The sequence below is a fragment of the Bactrocera dorsalis genome, chromosome 4 (assembly GCF_023373825.1).
Source record: "Bactrocera dorsalis isolate Fly_Bdor chromosome 4, ASM2337382v1, whole genome shotgun sequence".
In the NCBI taxonomy this organism is placed as follows: domain Eukaryota; kingdom Metazoa; phylum Arthropoda; class Insecta; order Diptera; family Tephritidae; genus Bactrocera; species Bactrocera dorsalis.
In genome coordinates, this window is record NC_064306.1 from 6,650,080 (window position 1) to 6,668,570 (window position 18,491).

General features: G+C 38.5%; 1 long non-coding RNA gene across 1 annotated transcript in view; it reads right to left on the reverse strand.

The window, feature by feature from the left end:
- LOC125778283 (uncharacterized) overlaps positions 1 to 18,491 on the reverse strand; it is a 104,270-nt gene that overhangs the window by 20,205 nt on the left and 65,574 nt on the right. The window lies entirely within an intron of this gene.

Genomic DNA, 18,491 nt, shown 5'->3' on the forward strand with positions numbered 1-18,491 from the left:
AGCATACATCTTCAGCGTCAAAACTGCATACCAGCTTTAACTTTTCTTTCAAAAATGTAATTTTCAGAATTTTTCAAAGTCTTATACCAAAGCCAAACACGCACAACTTCGTTACTTGACTTCTCCACCTCTAGAATCTCATTTTAATCCACCATAATCTTTAGGCAATCAGTATTTCGGTAAATATTGTAATGAATACCATCACTGGACATATGTTCGTTGTGATTTTTGAGTCGTGCCACACGCATACAAGAACTTTTCATAGAAATTAGGTGTGTAAATATGTACTTGGGTAAAGATTAAGTTGCAAACTCATCAATGCAGCCTTCGGTAGAGTGTTGAGGCCAAAACATTTTCGATATGCATATCACGTACGAAATAATCTACTTTGTGGTACTACTTAAATGCGGCCATTTGTGGCGAGCTGACAGGGTGGGCAGCAGGCCACTGTTTGTTGTTAGCACAACCGCCGGGGGTGATTTTGATAGGCTACAAGTTGGACTATTTTAAAAAGCATAAGGCAGGATTGTAGTCAATACACTGTAGGTTGTTTGCTTGCTGGATAAATATTGGCCACAACAACACCAATAACAACAGCAACGTGGAGAAATCAAACAATCAAAGCAAGCCACGAAAAAACATTCGTTGCAAATTAACGCAAACAAGCCGAGTTTGATAGGAAAACACACACTCATACACACATTGGGATTAGTTGCGCTGTCGGTTTGTGCCCACCGCCCACCAAATCAAATCACTTCACTTCAAATGTGTGACGAATCGCTCGCAGCGCAGTCGGTTGCTGGACATGCCGTGGAGCCTGTCGCCTGGCGGCGGTATGCGCGGAGAGTTGGTCATCAATGCAGATGCTTGAATTAGTTTCGAGTCTTTAATATGCATGGCGTACGGCGGCCGGAAGTTGTTGTTATTTGTTTTTTGGTGTTACACCGCAATTGGCAGGAAAATACGCGCTGATAAATTCTAGCTAATCTCGAAAGGTTGGAGAGTAAATATGCTTGTAGGGATGTGCAAATTGAAAGGGGTTGAAGTGAGGTAGGAGGTTGTAGAAGGCATCAGAGGATTTTTGGTAGTATTGGAAATCTGCGTGAAATTGAAAGACGGTGGTGCGGACGAAGAAGAACACAGCTCAAACAGTTTCTGAGATACGGCAATGTCTGAAACTACTAAGTCGAGGGCTGTGAGGAACTGTGACGATTTCGAAAGCAAAAGAAACTGGCTCAAGCTTCATTTATAGAGAACCACCACTGAATACTGAGGCTCGGAATCGATTTCTGTTATCACGCTAGAAAAATCGGTGTTTTGAGCTTGGTTGAGATTGTGGTGAATGAAGGAGAAGCCTCATAGTTTGGAAGTAGACGGTCCTAGGTCAAGTATCGAGTTCAGTTACGGTAAAAATAGATCCATCTATTATGATAATGAGTGATATGTCTAATATCTGAGCTCGCTTCTGCAATGTCTTACCTGGCATTGGTCTAAAATCGGATGAAAGCTCTGACTGATTTGCTTCAAAAGTAAGGTGGCGAGTTAACTCCGGAGCATGTTATGATCTAGCGTTCCATACCACGGGGCAAGTTATACTCCTTCGATCCGGTCGGCCATAATCATCTTAACAGATGACGAACACTCATCACTGGTCGTTAGAGAGACTGACAGATCTTGAATGAAACGAAATATAATGTTAGAGAAAAAACGGTAACGAAGACGTTCCATTTGTTGCAGGCTCCGATATGGACCTCTACGTTGTCTATATGCTAAGGATCCAAGTCTACTATGAATCAAGGACTTCCCAGCAGCTTGTCAAAGTTGTGTTGAGAAAGAGCTGGTGGAAACATCTAGGCAATTTTCACTCCAGTGTCCTGCTTTCGTCAAAAGTGCAAACATCTGCCTTGCCATAACTTCTACGAAGGAGACGAAGTGTCAGGAACTGATATTAGCCACCTTCAGATGCTTTGTCAATGTTTGATGTACTTTTTGATCCCGTGTTCTGAACATCACAACGGACAGGCATCTGTAGCAGTCCGAAATTGCTACCTTTGGATCTCTACGTTGTGTATTCGCTGAGAATCTAAATCTATTATTTCTATGAATCAAAGACTTCCCAGTAGCTTGTCAAAGTTGTATGGAGGAAGATCTTGATCCACAGTCCAGCTTTCCCAGACTGGATCTGGCATGCCAAAGCTTCAAGGAACCAGGCGAACTAGCAGGAACTGATACTAATCGCCTCTAGACGCTTTGTCAATGACCTTTTGATCCACAGTTCGGAACGTAACAACGGGTAGGCATCTCCAGCAGTCCAAGTATCACTGGCAGTCCAAGTGAGATTATTCGTGGTCTCATAAAAATCAGCTGGTTTACTTGACCTAACACACAATAGACCCTAGATCGCGGTACAATCCTTATTCATTATTTATCTTGACCTAACTTAAAGTAGCTTGGTTATATATAATTTAGAGACTTCTTTCTATGAATTATTGGCTCGATTTTTGGACGGGATACTTTTATATCGAGTTATAGAGGTAACCGACTTTTGGGCTCTTAATTATTAAAAATGTTATAAAAACGAGCTCAGCTCGATATGACCTAAGCGATCTCTGAGTCTTTGTCTCTTTATAGCCTCTCTATCCTTTCTCATCGAGCCTCATGCCCTCACGCCCTCGCCGCTCCCATTCTCTATTGTTCTCTCTCTCGAGCTTTCTTTATCGCTCTCTGTAGCTTCCTATCTCTCTCACTGTAAGAGTTGATCTTTCCACACTTAAATGTTAATAATTTCAACGGGCTTTGCCACTTAGTTCATGATAATTTCGGCATCATCTGAAGCTCTCTAATTACAAGCGGATACGTTTAAACATGGAAAACATGAACAACTCAATTCGTTGTAATCTTTACGCAGCTGATCATGAAGACATTACTATTAATGTCTAATCTATTTTAGAGTCATCGAGCCGTACAACAAAGCTACACCTTCACCGTACGCAATACTGCTGCTACAACAACAAGTGGTACACGGCTTTCGACAAAAACAACTCTTTCCAACAACACTTTCTCAACGCAAGTATGTACCTTGATCTTATTACGGAACTCGCTGCCGAGGCAGAAACATCGATCAGCAAGAAAAACAAGAGAGTAAGCAACAACAAAGACAGTGGAATTATTGCCAATCTTGTTGTTGCGCTGGTGTTGTTATTATGACTCTTTTTAAGGCCTTTGTTGTAATTGTTGGTTAGCTGCGTGGCTTCTTGGCTGCTTGGTTGGTCGGTCAGCAAGCTGGGCTTGAATGTAACTTGTTGTTGTTGCTGTTGTTGTATCTTGTTAGCCAGTTTGGTTTGTGTGTTGTTTGGCTTGTTGCTAAATAGCTGGGCGGGAACTCGATGATGAGTTGATGGGGCAATTATCTGCGGGAGGTCTGAATATTGAACGCCTGTGGCCGCAGCAGCACGTCGTCAGCCAACGCACCGCGGTGGGCGCCCGCGCCGCAACCAAAAAGGTACATTTGCGGCGAGCGCAAGCTCTACCGCGACGAAATGCCACCACTGTTGTACAAAATCAAGCAGAAAACAAGTAGAAAAAACAAACAACAGCAACAAGCGCGCTGCCGCAACAAGTAGTTAATAAGAAACCAAAAAAAAGTACAAAAACAAAAATGTGTGTACAAGCGCGCAAAGATTTTCGCGAGCCCAAGCTGATGCACTGGGCACTTGGCGGTCGCGGTGGTGGCGGCGCGCGGCTGCTGGCTGACTATTTTAGTGCCGCTCATGGTGCCGTTGATGGCGTTGACGATGGCGCTGTATGGCAACATGTTGTTGTTGCTGGGCGCAAGCTTGTTATAGGTGGCGCCGCCGCTGCAACAGGCGGCGACTAAAAATGATGAGGTGGCCCATGGTGAATGTGGTGCCGTTGTATGTGACTGTTGGCTGGTGCCAGAGTTGGCGTCACGAACGGCGTCGCTGGTGGCGCGTAAGCTCTCACCCAACATGACTGCAGCTGCTGTTGTTGCACTTACTTTTTATGTTGTTGGAGCGCATCACGCTTAAGGTGCAAACCGTTGGACAGACGCAACGCGCAGACACCAACAGCGTGTGCGCGCGTTGTGTGATGTGTTGCCCTTCTGTGGTTGTGGCGCGGCGCGCCATATGCGCTTGCGTGGATGCATGTGTGTGGTAGCGCGCCGTTTGGCTCAAGGGCACGTAAGTTTGCGGTGGTATAAAAAAACTACCAAACCATGCGTATTGGTCAGAAACGCGGCGCCTGAGTTGCTACACGCGTTTGTAGCGGCGGCGCTGATTGTTGCCAACGCGTTTGCGCCCATGTAATGACTTTTTTGTTATAAATATATTTTTTTTTTAATTAATGTGCATTGTTGCTGACTTTTATCAGCGCATGTCGTACTTAGTATTGACGCGCATGCGCGTAGGTTTTGACGACCACCATCGCTGTTGTACGCGCGCTTGTTGCCAAATTTTTGTTAAATTTTATTTACAGCTGTATTTATGCGAAAATTTGATGCTTGAAGGCATCTACGCGCTGGCATGCGCGTTTCTGCAGCAATTATGAAAACGCGCTGGAAAGCGCGCGCCTGAAGTATAGTCTTTCATACGATCTGCATACGCTTTAAGAGTGCCAGCAGCTGTTAAACTTTCACGGCGCTGAAAAAATACCGCTTTTATAGCACTTGCGTGGCAAGACGCGCCTGCCGCTATGCTTCAGTTATTTTCGCTGACGCTATAAATCACTTTTAAATGTTAGCGAAGCAAATATCTAGCAAATTAAATTATCACCTTTTGCTTGTACTTTTTTACGCGTGCTTTATTGGCTTAGATTTTATAGCCGCGCTCCGCGCAACCTGCCTTCAAGTTTCAATTTGCCGCGCCACCACCACACACAAGCGCCTTAAATAAGTCAACACGCCACTCTTACGAACTGCTCTTCCCACAAACTTCTACCCAAAAAAATAGAATTAAAATAAATTTTAAGTGTATCTTCTTTGCATACCGCGCCGCGCAACGCTTGCTTGCTTGCGCCCGAACCCTTGTCAACGCGTAGCGCCACCCTCTCTGGCCGCTACAACATCACGTCAGCGGTGCGCCACAAATTAACGCAAAGCGCATTTAAATTTGTCAACGACTTTAACAATAACAACAACCACAGCCATAAATTGTAGCTACGCGCTGCAGCAGTGCGCGTCGGGTTAAGCAAATAAATAAAAGATTTGTTTCTAAATTCAATTTTATTGCGCATAAAAACAAATAAACAAGCATGCGAACAAGAATAAAATCTGCCACCAGCCGCTCGCTCATTTGCTGGTTGTAGCTTTTAGGTCGCGTGTATGCGCGTACGCTTGCTGCTGCCACAAAATGCGGCAAGCGCTTGCATATTCAAATGATAGGCAAATGTGACAACCCTCGCGCATACACACATAAATCACAGCGCACAACAATGTGTATGATAATAAAAGTGACAACAGCAGCAACAACAAGAACAACAACAAATACAATTTCCTACCACAAATTGCTACAACCACTTTGCAGCGCTATTTTGCATGCGTTGCACGCTGTGTGGGGTGGTGTGAGTGAACTAGAGTTGCCTGGTGTGCTGCGCCAGGAGCACAACAACAGTAACAACACGGTTAGATAAATTTAAATATTCATGGCTTGCGCATCAAATTGAAAATTACGCCACTTGCCACAGAGTGCAGTTAGCGGTGACAGCTATACTCGTAAAATCGCTTGGGTTGGGCCGCAGTCGAATTTATGTTGCAACCTTGTAACGCCCTCTCAATGGGGTAGCGGAGATGCCAGTGCGCGCAGTTGTTTAATTTTAATAATATAATTTATGAATAAAAAATTTTGAAATTTAATTTAATTAAATGTTATTTAATTAAATAAAATGTTATTAATTAAAAAAAAATATTTGATAATTTTTTTTATTAGATATTTATTTTTAATTAATTGTAATTTATATTTAATAATCGATTTCATTTAATTAATTTTGTTAATTTTAATTAATTAATTACTTTATTTATTTATTTCTTTTATGTTGAAAATATTGTTCCTATTTTTATGCAATTTATTTTTAATTAATTGTAATTTATACCTTATAATCTATTTCATTAATTAATTTTGTTAATTTTAATTAATTAATTATTTTACATTTAGTTTTTTATATTGAAAATATTCTTCATTAAATTTTTTATGTAATTTAATTTTAATTAAATGTAATTTGTAATTAATTACATACCAATTTCTTTTAATTAATTTAGTTAATTTTAATTATTCATTTAGTTAATAAATTTTTTATAATAAATTTATTTTTTATTTGATATTTATGCCATTTACTTTTAATTAATTGCAATTTATACTTGATAATCTATTTTATTTAATTAATTTTCTTAATTTTAATTAATTAATTATTTTATGCATTTACTTTTTTATATTCAAAATATAATATTTTTCATTAAATTTTTATGTAATTTAATTTTAATTAAATGTAATTTATACTTAATTTCATTTAATTAATTTAGTTAATTTTAATTATTTATTTATTTAATAACATTTTTATATCGATTTTTTTATTAGATATTTTTGCAATTTATTTTTAATTAATTGTAATTTGTACTCAATAATCTATTTCATTTAATAAATTTTCTTAATTTTAATTAGTTAATTATTATATTTATTTAATATTTTATGCTGAAAAAATTGTTCCTTAAATTTTTATGTAATATATATAATTTTAATTATATGTAATTTATAATTAATTACATACCAATTTCTTTTAATTAATTTAGTTAATTTTAATTAATTAATTATTTAATAAATTTTTATATTAAATTTATTTCTCTTTAGATTTTATGCAATTTATTTTTAATTAATTGTAATTTATATTTAATAATCTATTTCATATAATTAATTTTGGTCATTTTAATTAATTATTATTTTATGTATTTAGTTTTTTATATTGAAAATATTCTTCATTAAATTTTTTATGTAATTTAATTTTAATTAAATGTAATTTATAATTAATTACATACCATTTTTTTTGATTAATTTAGTTAATTTTAATTATTTACTTAGTTAATGAATTTTTTATATTAAATTTATTTTTTATTAGATATTGCGATTTATTTTTAATTAATTGTAATTTATATTTAATAATCGATTTCATTTAATTAATTTTGTTAATTTTAATTAATTAATTAATATTTTTGTTTACTTTTTATTTTAAAAACATTGTTCATTAAATTTTTTGTAATTTAATTTTAATTTATAATTAATTACATACCAATTTCTTTTAATTAATTTAGTTAATTTTAATTATTTACTTACATAGTTTATAGTTTTTATACGAGTATTGTATGTATATCTATTTTTCTTTAGATATTTATAAAATTTATTTTTAATTAATTTTAATTTATATTTAATAATTTATTTAATATAACTAATTTTGTTAATTTTAATTAATTAATTTTTTTTTATGTTGAAAATATTGTTCCTTACATTTTTATGCAATTTGATTTTAATTTAATTCAATTAATTATAGTTTATTTATAATAGATATTTAATTAAACGTCGTATAAAGTAAATTAAAGAATAATTTTAATAAATTCTAAAGCATTTTTTGTGAATTTAAATTAAATTAAACTTTTCATTATATTTGATTTGATTTAATTAACCATAAATTAACTAATGAGTTAATTAATTAAATAGTTAATCAAATTAATTACTTATTATTAATTAATATGTATAATAAAATTAATTTTAGTTAAATAATATTTAATTAATTAAGTATTTAATTAATAAACTCATTAGCTCAATTAAAGTTAATTAATTGCAGTTGGTTTCGTTTACTTTAACTCAATTAAGCACTTAATTTAATTAAATAATCAATTAATTAAGTATTTTTTGCTTGAATTATTTAATTTTCTGTCAAATTTTGAATTAATTTCAATTTTTTCTTCCCTTCTCTCTAATGAAGTTATTTTTATATACAAAAATTGGCTCAGACAGCCGCTTAATTTAATTCTATCATCTTAATTGAGTCGATTTTATACAATAACAACTTTAAACTTAATTTAGTGAATTAGCAATACTTTAAGTCAATTATTAATTGACTCAATTAAGTAATTTAGTCAATTTACTAATTGACTCAATTAAGTAAATTTCTGTAAAAATACATTAATTTAATTGACTTCTGTTTGCATTAATTTATTTGAATTTAGCTAATTTAAATGATATGAAAGAGATACGAGAAAGAGAGATAAGAGGATATGGGGAGAGAGAAAGATGGATGAGAGAAAAGAAACTTAGAGAGGAAAGCAAGTAGAAAATTAAAAATGCAAAATTCGACCTCTCATTCAGTGAAAGTAGATTTTTGCGTATATAATAAGAGACTGAGCGAAAGTTTGAGAGAAAGGTAGTGAGTAAGTACAAAATAAAAACTTCCGCAGAGCTTTTTCTAGGCACAATAAGTGAAACCGTAATTTTACTGATACCACTAGACTTTATAGAGCAAAAAATCGATGCAATTATTACCCAAAAGCGAACAAATAATGCAGAAGCAAGAGACAAATTATTGGGGATCGCGATGAGATGGAAGTTAGCAGAAAAGTATCGACACAATAGACCTTAGGTCGTGGTGCAATCCTCATCTCTTTATTTATCAGAAAAGTAGCGGTGTAAATCTCAAAATAAGGACCTCCAGGCGGAAAAAATACTCTATTGATACCAAATATATATAGCAGGACAAAGATGAGTGGACCAATTCTACTAAATTTTGAGAGTAAATGTTAAGGTGAATAAAGACATAAACCGGAGATGGATGGTAAGCTTTGTTTTTTACATTGTGGTCATGGTCCAAATGATTTTTTGAGAAACTTATGGTGTTATTAATGTACTAAAAGCCCCTACCAGATACGTGGAGACTGCATATGTACCATATAGAGAATGGACTTGAAAGCTGACTCAATAAGGAAGACTCACAAAAGCGAAATCGTGCCGCTAGCGCCCATTTTCCAATGTTGAAGGTCTTCATTCAATCCTGTTTTAAAATGTTTCAATTTTAACCTTTCTGGCAGGATTCGATGTGGCCCACTCTCACAATTTGTTCCCAACATAATTTGCAATTTTTATCGCTTCTATGCAACACCCCCGAATTCAAATTGCACTTCACCGCAGCTCGCACTCTTGCGCATAGCGCCACCATGAAGCCGTTAGCCTTCCGTTTCCAGTTCGCACACTGACTGGTTGTTACTCTTTTATTTATTGCCACTTCACACAAAGTCGTTCTCGATTTTATGCGCTCATAAATGTTTAGCTATCGCGGCAATGATGCTTTTGTCGGCAAAAATCGCGCGCTTTGATGCCACATCAATTGGTTGCGGCGCGCAGCAGGTCTCCGGGCGGCAGGATGAGCTGAAGGTGGCACAGCAGTGTGTTGGTTGGTCCATAAAGCGCTCTGGTTTTTTTTTTAATCCCCAATGTTGCCACCAACGTAGCAATCGATTGCCGATTGCAACTTCAATCGTTTTATGGCTGCTGACGCAGCTGCCGCGGCTGCTGTGGCGCATTCAGCTATTGAACGCAATAATGTTGCTACTTTTGTTGCCAGTTACATTGCTTTTGTTGTTGTGTGTAATATGTAGTACATTTGCATGGAGTTCATTAAAATTCATGTAAATTGTGTGGCAGATAATTTCCGTTATCGTCAAGGAGGCCAATTAACTCAAGCGGCGCGGACACTTTGTTGTTGCCAAACGCATTGTGTGAGGATTAGTTTGGAGGCGTGGTCGTGGTGTATGCAAATAGCTCGGCGTTGATTTGTGACAATGCTGTGGATGAGGGGGGAATAACTAAAAAATCTGTGGCAGGAAAGTCGAATAAGAAGGTGGACCGCAGGCAAGTTGTGAATGGCTGGATTAATGGGGAACGCTATATGAAACCTTTGGGTGAATACCGAGCTTCAGGCCTGGTGATCAGGTAGCCCAAAAGATCTCTTCATTTTCAGCAAGATTTTTCTACTGAGCTATGGAAACGCCACCGACTTCATCTTACTGAATCAGTTCGTATAAATTGGCTTCATCTGTAGATGGTCTATGGATGGTCTAAAAGCATCTAACAGCATTGACTGTTCGATGGAACCTAGCTAACTAGTTCTTACTAAGTTTTTATCTTTTAACGAGCAGACTTTCAATACAATATCATAAACATATGTGTTCCAGTCATCCTACCCCCTGTTATCACAGAAAAATATACTTTTTTAAAGAACCCTTCCAACTTGGTCAGTTCATGCTTTCATGTCGTGATCAAAGGTTTGATATGGGAGCTGTGAAATACGACGTCCTATCGATAAAAAAGCGAGCCTTTGATGATGAATCTGTTGAGTTCAAATTCGACTGGCTCTAATACAGAAGGTCGCACGATCTTTTCTGACAAAACCATGAATGTATTTCGCAATTTGAAAATCCTTTCTGAGACTGCGAGCTCAAAGTCAGTAAAACTCTATTCGCTACAGACATTTTGAATGGATCTGAGGGCTTAGCTCGGTTTACTTCTGAATGGTGATTGGGAGATCCAGCTGTTATTGTAAACTTTCAGCAAGCGAGACAAAAAGGAAAGAACCTTAATGCGAATCAAAAGATGTATGGATCCTTAATGAGCCAGAGCTTCTAACCCTTCTAAAAACTATGATCAGACGGTCGAAGGTTCTATTCAGTTCGGATTTAGACCTTCATCTACATGTATGAATCACAAATTGTGTGTTCTCAGGAAGAATTAGTCACTTTAAGAATACACTGACGGACTTTTGTAGCTATTTTTAAGATTCGTGGTCATTAAGAGATTCCAAAACCGCCCAACCTCAATCAGCGCAAGTATTTTTGGATCGCTGGTTACTCTCTTCAGAAAACGAAGTATTTTTGTAACCTACCACTTCATTTAAACCACGCAAACTACAGAAAACATACAACAACAACTACGAAAGCTCCAAAAATGGCCGCTAATCACTATTCCCGAGCTTCTTCCTTGGCACAACCGAACTCAGCCAATTGCCAGCCAGTTCGGAATGATTTCGAGGCGCCGTGCATGAATGGGCGTTACACCAATCGTTACTACGTCTGAGCAATTTTCGCATATCAGATAGCATGCGAGTGTTTTGTTGTTGCCACATAGCGTCAACCATCTCAGCCCGCTCAGCGCTGGCCGCTATAAGCGTCACCATGCAGCCGTTGTGAATTTGTATGGCTTTGTGCTGTGAAAAACCAGGTCGGGTCAGTTTGGGCTGGTCCGTCGCCATCGTGTAGCATGCAACACATGCCACACACGCACATCCACCGCGCTGCACATATGCCTACATTCACAGCACGATTTATTGTTGATTATTAGTTGCATTTTTGCGGATTTACGTGACTTCTTACGCGCCACAACGCAAGCCACAGTCGCACTGGGTGCGCCCGCTGCAACCCTTTACCCCTACTCGACGTGTCAAAGCCACTTTTTGTGACTGCTTCAGCGAATGGCTTTATCTCGACCGTTGCTTGCGTCCTTCAACGCCATTAATGTCTTGCCGGTGGGTGCGCGGTGTGCGGTGTGGCAGCAACGGTGTCTGAGACTGACCAATTGGCTTTCTGCTGGCCCTACAAATGGTTGCCACGGCTTTGTTGTGTTGCAGTTTTTGTTGTATTTTGTGCAAATGTGCATGTGGCTGAACTTATTGGTGTCGTATGGTAATGCAACAATTTGTGGCATGTCTGCAAATGTGCAACTTGCAGCAACGTTAAGAGAAACAAGTTTGTAGGCGAAGCTTGTTAGCTTAAAGAATGGCTGCTTAAAGAAATTAATGGTTAGTTTGCTCCGATTGGCTGGTTCAGTGTCCTTAAATGTTGCAAGGCAGCTAAAAGAAAGCTAAAGTTTCAGTTTGACAATTTTTAAGCAACTGCTGTTTTCTATCTGATGTGGCGAGCTACAGCAAGGATTGGTAGAGCAAGAAACAGGAAGTTTCTAGCTTTCAGCTAAGCTCTCTAGATACGTAAAGTCTCGACGTACATATTAATATACCATGTAGCATCCATAGTTCCCCTCAAAATCAGATTTTCCTGTAATGTAAGGAGTCAGCTGAGGTCCAAAATGAAAAAGTCCGAAGATCGAGATGACTCCACATCCATATGTCCAGAAATACCCAATGAAAGTCCTTGATGTTAACAAACTTAGCCGAGCTGAATCTAAACTACTCTCTAAAAGGTATCAGTAGGCCTGAAGGACCCTTTAATCTTTCCGATGCTTAATAAAGTACATCAGTCTAACAATTTGAAGGCTGTGCCCTTTGTTTTAGTGTGTTTTCTTCGTAAATTTCAAGAAGGTAAGGTCAAAGATGTCCAATGTATTGGCAACGATATCTAAATCGCTTTAAGATGACAAAGCTTTTCCCACAAAAAAGGCTAAATAAATTTTGAGTGAGGTGGCTTTCCCTAAGAACCGCAGGTGACCGCACTTAGGGCATCATTAGATCTATTGTGTCCCCGGGAGGAAACCAAATTAAGTTTTATCCGTAACTCAGTGGAGTTAGAAGAACACCTGATTCTTCTCCATCCTATCTGCCCCATATCTCTTGAGTCCGCCGACTCCATTTTTCCCATTTTCTGAAGGTGGGATTTTAAAAGTTTGTGCCATGTGATGACTCTTAAAATGATACTAAGCTACCTTTTTCCTGCAACTAGAAGCTTTTTGGTCTGTCCACCATCAAAACTAACCTATTGCTTGAGTTCCAGGACCTGAAGTGGTCCTCTAGGGTTCATTGCTTGCAACAAACTTTAAAGGAGCTGAATGGTCTGAAATATCTTAGGGAAATTGTGTCTCCAGTTGCTTCCGAGCGGGCCGGGTCGTCTGCCTTTTCAGATGAAGTTAACCGAGTTACCTACTAAGAGTCTACCTGCAGCTATTGCTTGCTTGCAAAATTCAAGGCAGTAAGGCTTCGTACGGGCGCTTTCTACCAGAAGGTTTATGGATTTGCAGGTTAGATCAGGAGCTCACTTGGCATCTTTTGTTCCGCCCACAATTTGGGCCTTAAAGATTGAATTGTCATCTTGTAGTTTAAAGCTACATTCTGTGTATGGAAACAGAAGAAACCCCTCCTGTTCCTATTTCTCCCCTTCATCCGTTGGTGAATAAGTAGATTTCGCCGTTGGAACTGTCTATCAAAGAGCCATGGTTCATTCTTCTATATTGGGGAATGAAAATGTTGTGTCTACTTCCTCATGTATTCGCTTTATCGGTTGCATTACCAATTTAGCCCGGTTAAACAGGTCATTAACAAGGTCAGGTGACCGTGATGATGCCGATCTTTGAACTCCCTGCTCTTAATGTGTTCCTTTACTTAGTTCTTTATCTATGATAACTTCAAGATATTTGACAGAGCTCGAGTGAATAATGCTCTACCCCTTAAACAAGTGCGATTGAATTTCGTAATGTTTTTCCGTCTTGTGAAGACAGCTTTCCGTTTTCTCCGTACTGGCGGGGACCTCAAGATCCCTTTCTTTGAGCCGGGATAGGCGATTAAGATTCATTATTGAACAAAATGGATATTTTGATCACCTTTCTTCGTCGTAAATGGATTCTTTATTGTTTAGCTAGTGACTTAGTCAAGCCAGCAGATTCTGATTACTGTCAGCCTTTATTGTCCTCAATTGATTCAAAATGGTTTCTCCGGAGCGGTCGTTTGAGTTTGCTGAGTAGCCAGAAGTCACATGGAGCTAAATGAGACGAAGAAGGTGGTTGCGGCACGATATTGGTTGAAAAATTGGTGAAAAAATCAAGAAGAATCAATCCAATATGCGACGGTGCGTTATCGTGGTGAAAAAACAAGAATTTTCGGTCCATAATTCCGTCTTCTTTTTACGAATAGCTTCGCGCAAACGAAGCATAACACCAAATGATAGTCATTATTGATGGTTTGGCTGGTCGGAAAGACTACGGATTGCGCCACACCTCGATAATCAAAGAAAATTGTCAACATAGCCTTGATTTTTGACCTGCTTTGACGTGGTTTTTCGGCTTCGTCTCACTCTTGAACGATATTCGGTCGATTGGTTGACTGTTTTCAGGTCGTATGCACAGATCCAAGACTTATCGTTTGTAATAATATGTTTCATGACATCATGGTCTTGACAAATTTCGTTCGAAATTTAAGTTAAAAAGTCTTACTACTTTTTGCCCACTGTTTTTTCCACATATGCATAAATATTTTTCTCTACATATATCTCCAATATCAGCCTGACCATAACAAATTTGCAACAATTTAATTTGTCCACTTTGTGTGACTCGAAATAAGTGTTGCAAGCCGACATAAGGAAAAGTAAGGAAATCAAAAGCGCCAAGACGACGCGTGCATTACAAATCTGTTTAGCTACGCTCGGCGGCTAAATTAAATATTTACATGCCACCCACAAAGTGCTACAAAATGGTGCACAAACACCAGCCACACCAGGCAGCTGCATGCCACACTTGCCACACATCCTGCGCTCTTGCGCCCAGCGACAATTGCGCTCGCGTTTGCTACGCTTTAAATCGCTGTGGAACGAAAAGAGCTACAATTTTATTTGTAATAGCAATTTTATTGTATTTCATTTTGATTTGATTTGTTTTTCATGCCGGGTAACGGTGCAATTTCTTACAAAAACAAAAATCTCTACGCACTTAGATTTCGCTATTATCCTGGCAGGTCCTCAGCCACAAGCAGATTATTAGTTACATGTGTAAGTAGACGCGGCGCTGCTGTTTGTTCGTTAGTGTATATGTATGTATGTATATGTATGAGTCTTTATGTACGATTGTATGTGTATGTGTTATTTTGTTTTTGTTGTTGTGCTCGTGCGCGCGATTATCTTTGGACACGGTTTATGGTTGACATGCATTTTTATGAATCCTGGCCGGCGCCCAACTCTCACAGGCGCTAACTGCCACCCTCCAAGCAAACACATACACCCACAAACAAACACACACATAGAAATATATCCCACACTAACACTTGCTTACTATGTATGCTATGTCTTCCTCCAGCTTTATTGCTGCCAAATTTATTGTCCTCTCATTTTTATTATCATAATTTTTCTCATTGCTTGTTATTGTTTTTTTGTTGGCAGTGTTATAGATAGAACAACAATAAATTTGTCCAAATTCGCTTTATCTGTTCATATTTCATTGTAAGCGCTTCGTGCGTGTCCGAAGTCACACCACCGAAGCAAAGTGTTGTCTTGGAAAAAAAGTTGAGGTTATGGGTCATTAGTTGTTGTTGCTATTCGGTTGTTGTCGCGGTCGATAAGCTGAAACTTTGCGAGGTAGTGCAGGTGTCCCCACACTCGGAGATGTTCCAGCTAGACAATTTTCCAGTGAGGCAATTAGCATACAAATACAGACGTGGTCACGTGGTTAGAGCCTGTAGTAATACCTGAATTCGACGCTATTTTCTTTTTTCACGTGGCGGGTCCCAAACGCAGTGCAGAACCGTGGGAAGAGATGTTTCGCCTTTTCACTTTAGGTCGCCCTCGAACGGGTGTTTTTTGGCTACTCTGAGGAAAGTCCGAGAGTCGTGAGCTGCTTGAGCCATATGTAATGTCGGCCGAATACATGAAACCCTCCAGCTCTGAGAGTATTCCACGCAGTACCCAACGGAAGAAACAAGAAAGAGGAAGACTTCCACTCCGTTCGAAATACCAGGTGAAGAAGGACCTGGCTACACTTGTAATCTCTAATTGGCGCCAAACAGCGAAAAGGAAGAACGACTGATCGCTCTTTAAAGAAGAAGAATACCTGGATTTGTGCCGACCAATATGATTCTTTTCTAAAAGAGGTCACACTTTTTCAAACATCCGGAAAGACCATTTAGAGCAGCCCTTAAGCTTTGAGAACCTCCTATTTCGCAAAATATGAAAATAATAGTGATAGTTCCTCGTGATTTCGTGGTTAGGGTCCTCACATTAACTGATTTTGGTTCCACCAATAAGGAAGACACTCTTTTTATAGCGATCACAGCTAAACATGCAATACCGAACCCTCAGTATTACATCCATCAAATACAGTTTTTTTTATGAAATCCAACCAAGCACTTCGGAGGCAGCTTTTAGCTTGTAGTAACCTCCTTTTCATAGATTAAATTACGAAATCAATACAACCGTGCAATTCCTGATTGATGTAGCCACTTAGACGTCTTTTTAAAAGACTTCACATCCGGCCGTTGAAACAGAAGTTCCAGACCAAGTTAATAGCTGTTCTTATACTTCTTCTTCTTATTCACGATATACCTATGTACCTATGTAGTACTTGGTGGCGATTCCAGCTGAGTTCGTGAAAGTTTGACGCTTAGTTTTTCGCTTCATGAGCTGGAGTCGAATGCATTCGGAATACCAAGCAATATCGAGCTTCTTACCTTCCGAATCAAGCCAAATCAGAGAAAGAAATCTTTTCCCCCAAATTCTTGTAATCGATTCGTAAGAAAACGCTGCGTATATTTTTCATGTTGTATTTACGCCGATATTCAATTCGTCCATGTTTAGGCCGGCAGCGATATTCGTTCAAAGTTCTAAAAAATGTCTCAATAGCAGATCTTATGGTCCAAACTTCTGTATCCAAATCCTTATTCTGTTAACCAATGTAGTTGAAAGTACCGAGAATGATTTTTTACCAGTTTCCTAGATTGCTTTGTTGCCGTGGTGGTAAATAATCATCCTCACTGCTGAAGTCCAAATCTATGGAAGACATTATCGTCCAGCCTTCTGTATCTAAAGCGGTCCTTATTCCGTTAACCAATTTAGTTTAAAGTAGTAGTAGTTAACGAGAAAGATTCTTCACCGGATTCCTAGGTTCCTTGGTTGCTGTGGCGGTTTTGCTCGAGCCAAGACTCGATAGCGCTCGCCTATTTATCGAAAACGGACACAGTTCGGTTAAACTATTATCTCACATATTAAATGAAGGAATCCGCCCTTTCGTAACTCCTGACCTTTAACTTCGTTTCGTACTTAACAGCTCTGTAGTCTTTACAAAATCCCACAGGACTCTTTGTCTGTCACGATCTCGACAATGAAGTTATAAAAGAGATTGAGAAAGTCGTCCCCTCTTTGTCTGCAATGGGTAGTCGATTGACACCAAGTACGCCATTCACTGAGAGTAAGTCGGTGAAGGTGTTAATGGCTCCAGTGTGAATGGCGGTCAGTGCATGTCTGAAGCTTAATGGGTCCGAAGTCTGATCGGCCTATTGTTTTATGTCGTCGACGTGGTTTAAGAAGGACCTCTTGATATTCCTAGGAGGCGATTCGGCTCCAAGCAGCTTCTGCTGGGGTGCTTTCACTGAAATCAGCACGCTTTTTAACTGGAAGCTAAGGGCCTCACTGTGCATGTATTTTATGAAAGACATCAAGAGGCATCTAGTTGTGGACTGCAGTCTTCAGGTTTGTCTTTGCCTACGGAAGGCTGACATTTTTCATAGATATTTCTTTCGTCGGAATTCGAATGCAAGACTTTGTAGTGAAGGCACTCGATTAAACTCTACAACTTTAGGAGGTCTAACTTGTTGTAAACGATATCCGATCAAGTGGCAGATTTCATAAGAAGCTTTTTAAAGCCAATGTAACTTCGAAGCTATGTCATTGTCCGCCGAGGAATGAAGTTTCTCATAGATATTTCTTTCGTTGTAATTTAAATCTACATCCTTTGGAAAGAATCCAAGTCTATTGGGTAATAATAATGTAGTTAAGACACTCGAGTACGAAGAGCAGCCTTATAACCAATCTTTTGTATTAAAACTTTAGGGAAACGATACCTCCAATCAACATATCCGAATATTTTTAAATAAGTTCTCCGCAGTTAAGCTTGAGTCACAGCTAAGCATAACTGCTTCATCAAACTTATTAAGGTATTGAACAATTTCTTCAATATTTTGTTCTTCGCCGAGCGAACTCTTTTTTCAATTTTCAGCTATTTGCTGCCTCAGCTTCCAACCTATCTTTTGTTGCAACATTTTGTATATATTCCAACAACAAGCTATTGCTTTGCGGCTATTTGAGCTCATGAGCTCGTGTGCCCTGCAGCGTCTTCTCATTCGTATGCACCGTTAATTGTGTGCAAACAGTTCGTCAAGTGTTCTGCGAGTACGGAGTGTGAGAGCGTTGCCAAATGGGCTAAAGACAATTCAAGCATGAACATTTCTTTCGAACACTACGCTACTGAGCAATCATTCTAAGCACTTTCTACTAGACTAACTTGCAACATCCTTTTATTTGTACGGCATGTGCTCGCTGCGCGCTGAGTCTTTGGTGCGCTGCGCTCGTTTGTTGAACGCGATTGTTTGCTGTTGTCCTCTATTTCCCATAGTTTTGTGCAGAACTATTTTGTTTACCGAAAACCTGCATTTTTTCTACTTTTTTCGTGCTTCCTTTTTATTTTTATTCTTATCTAGTTTTGCTTTTTTTTTGTTTTTGTTTGAGTTCCTCACAA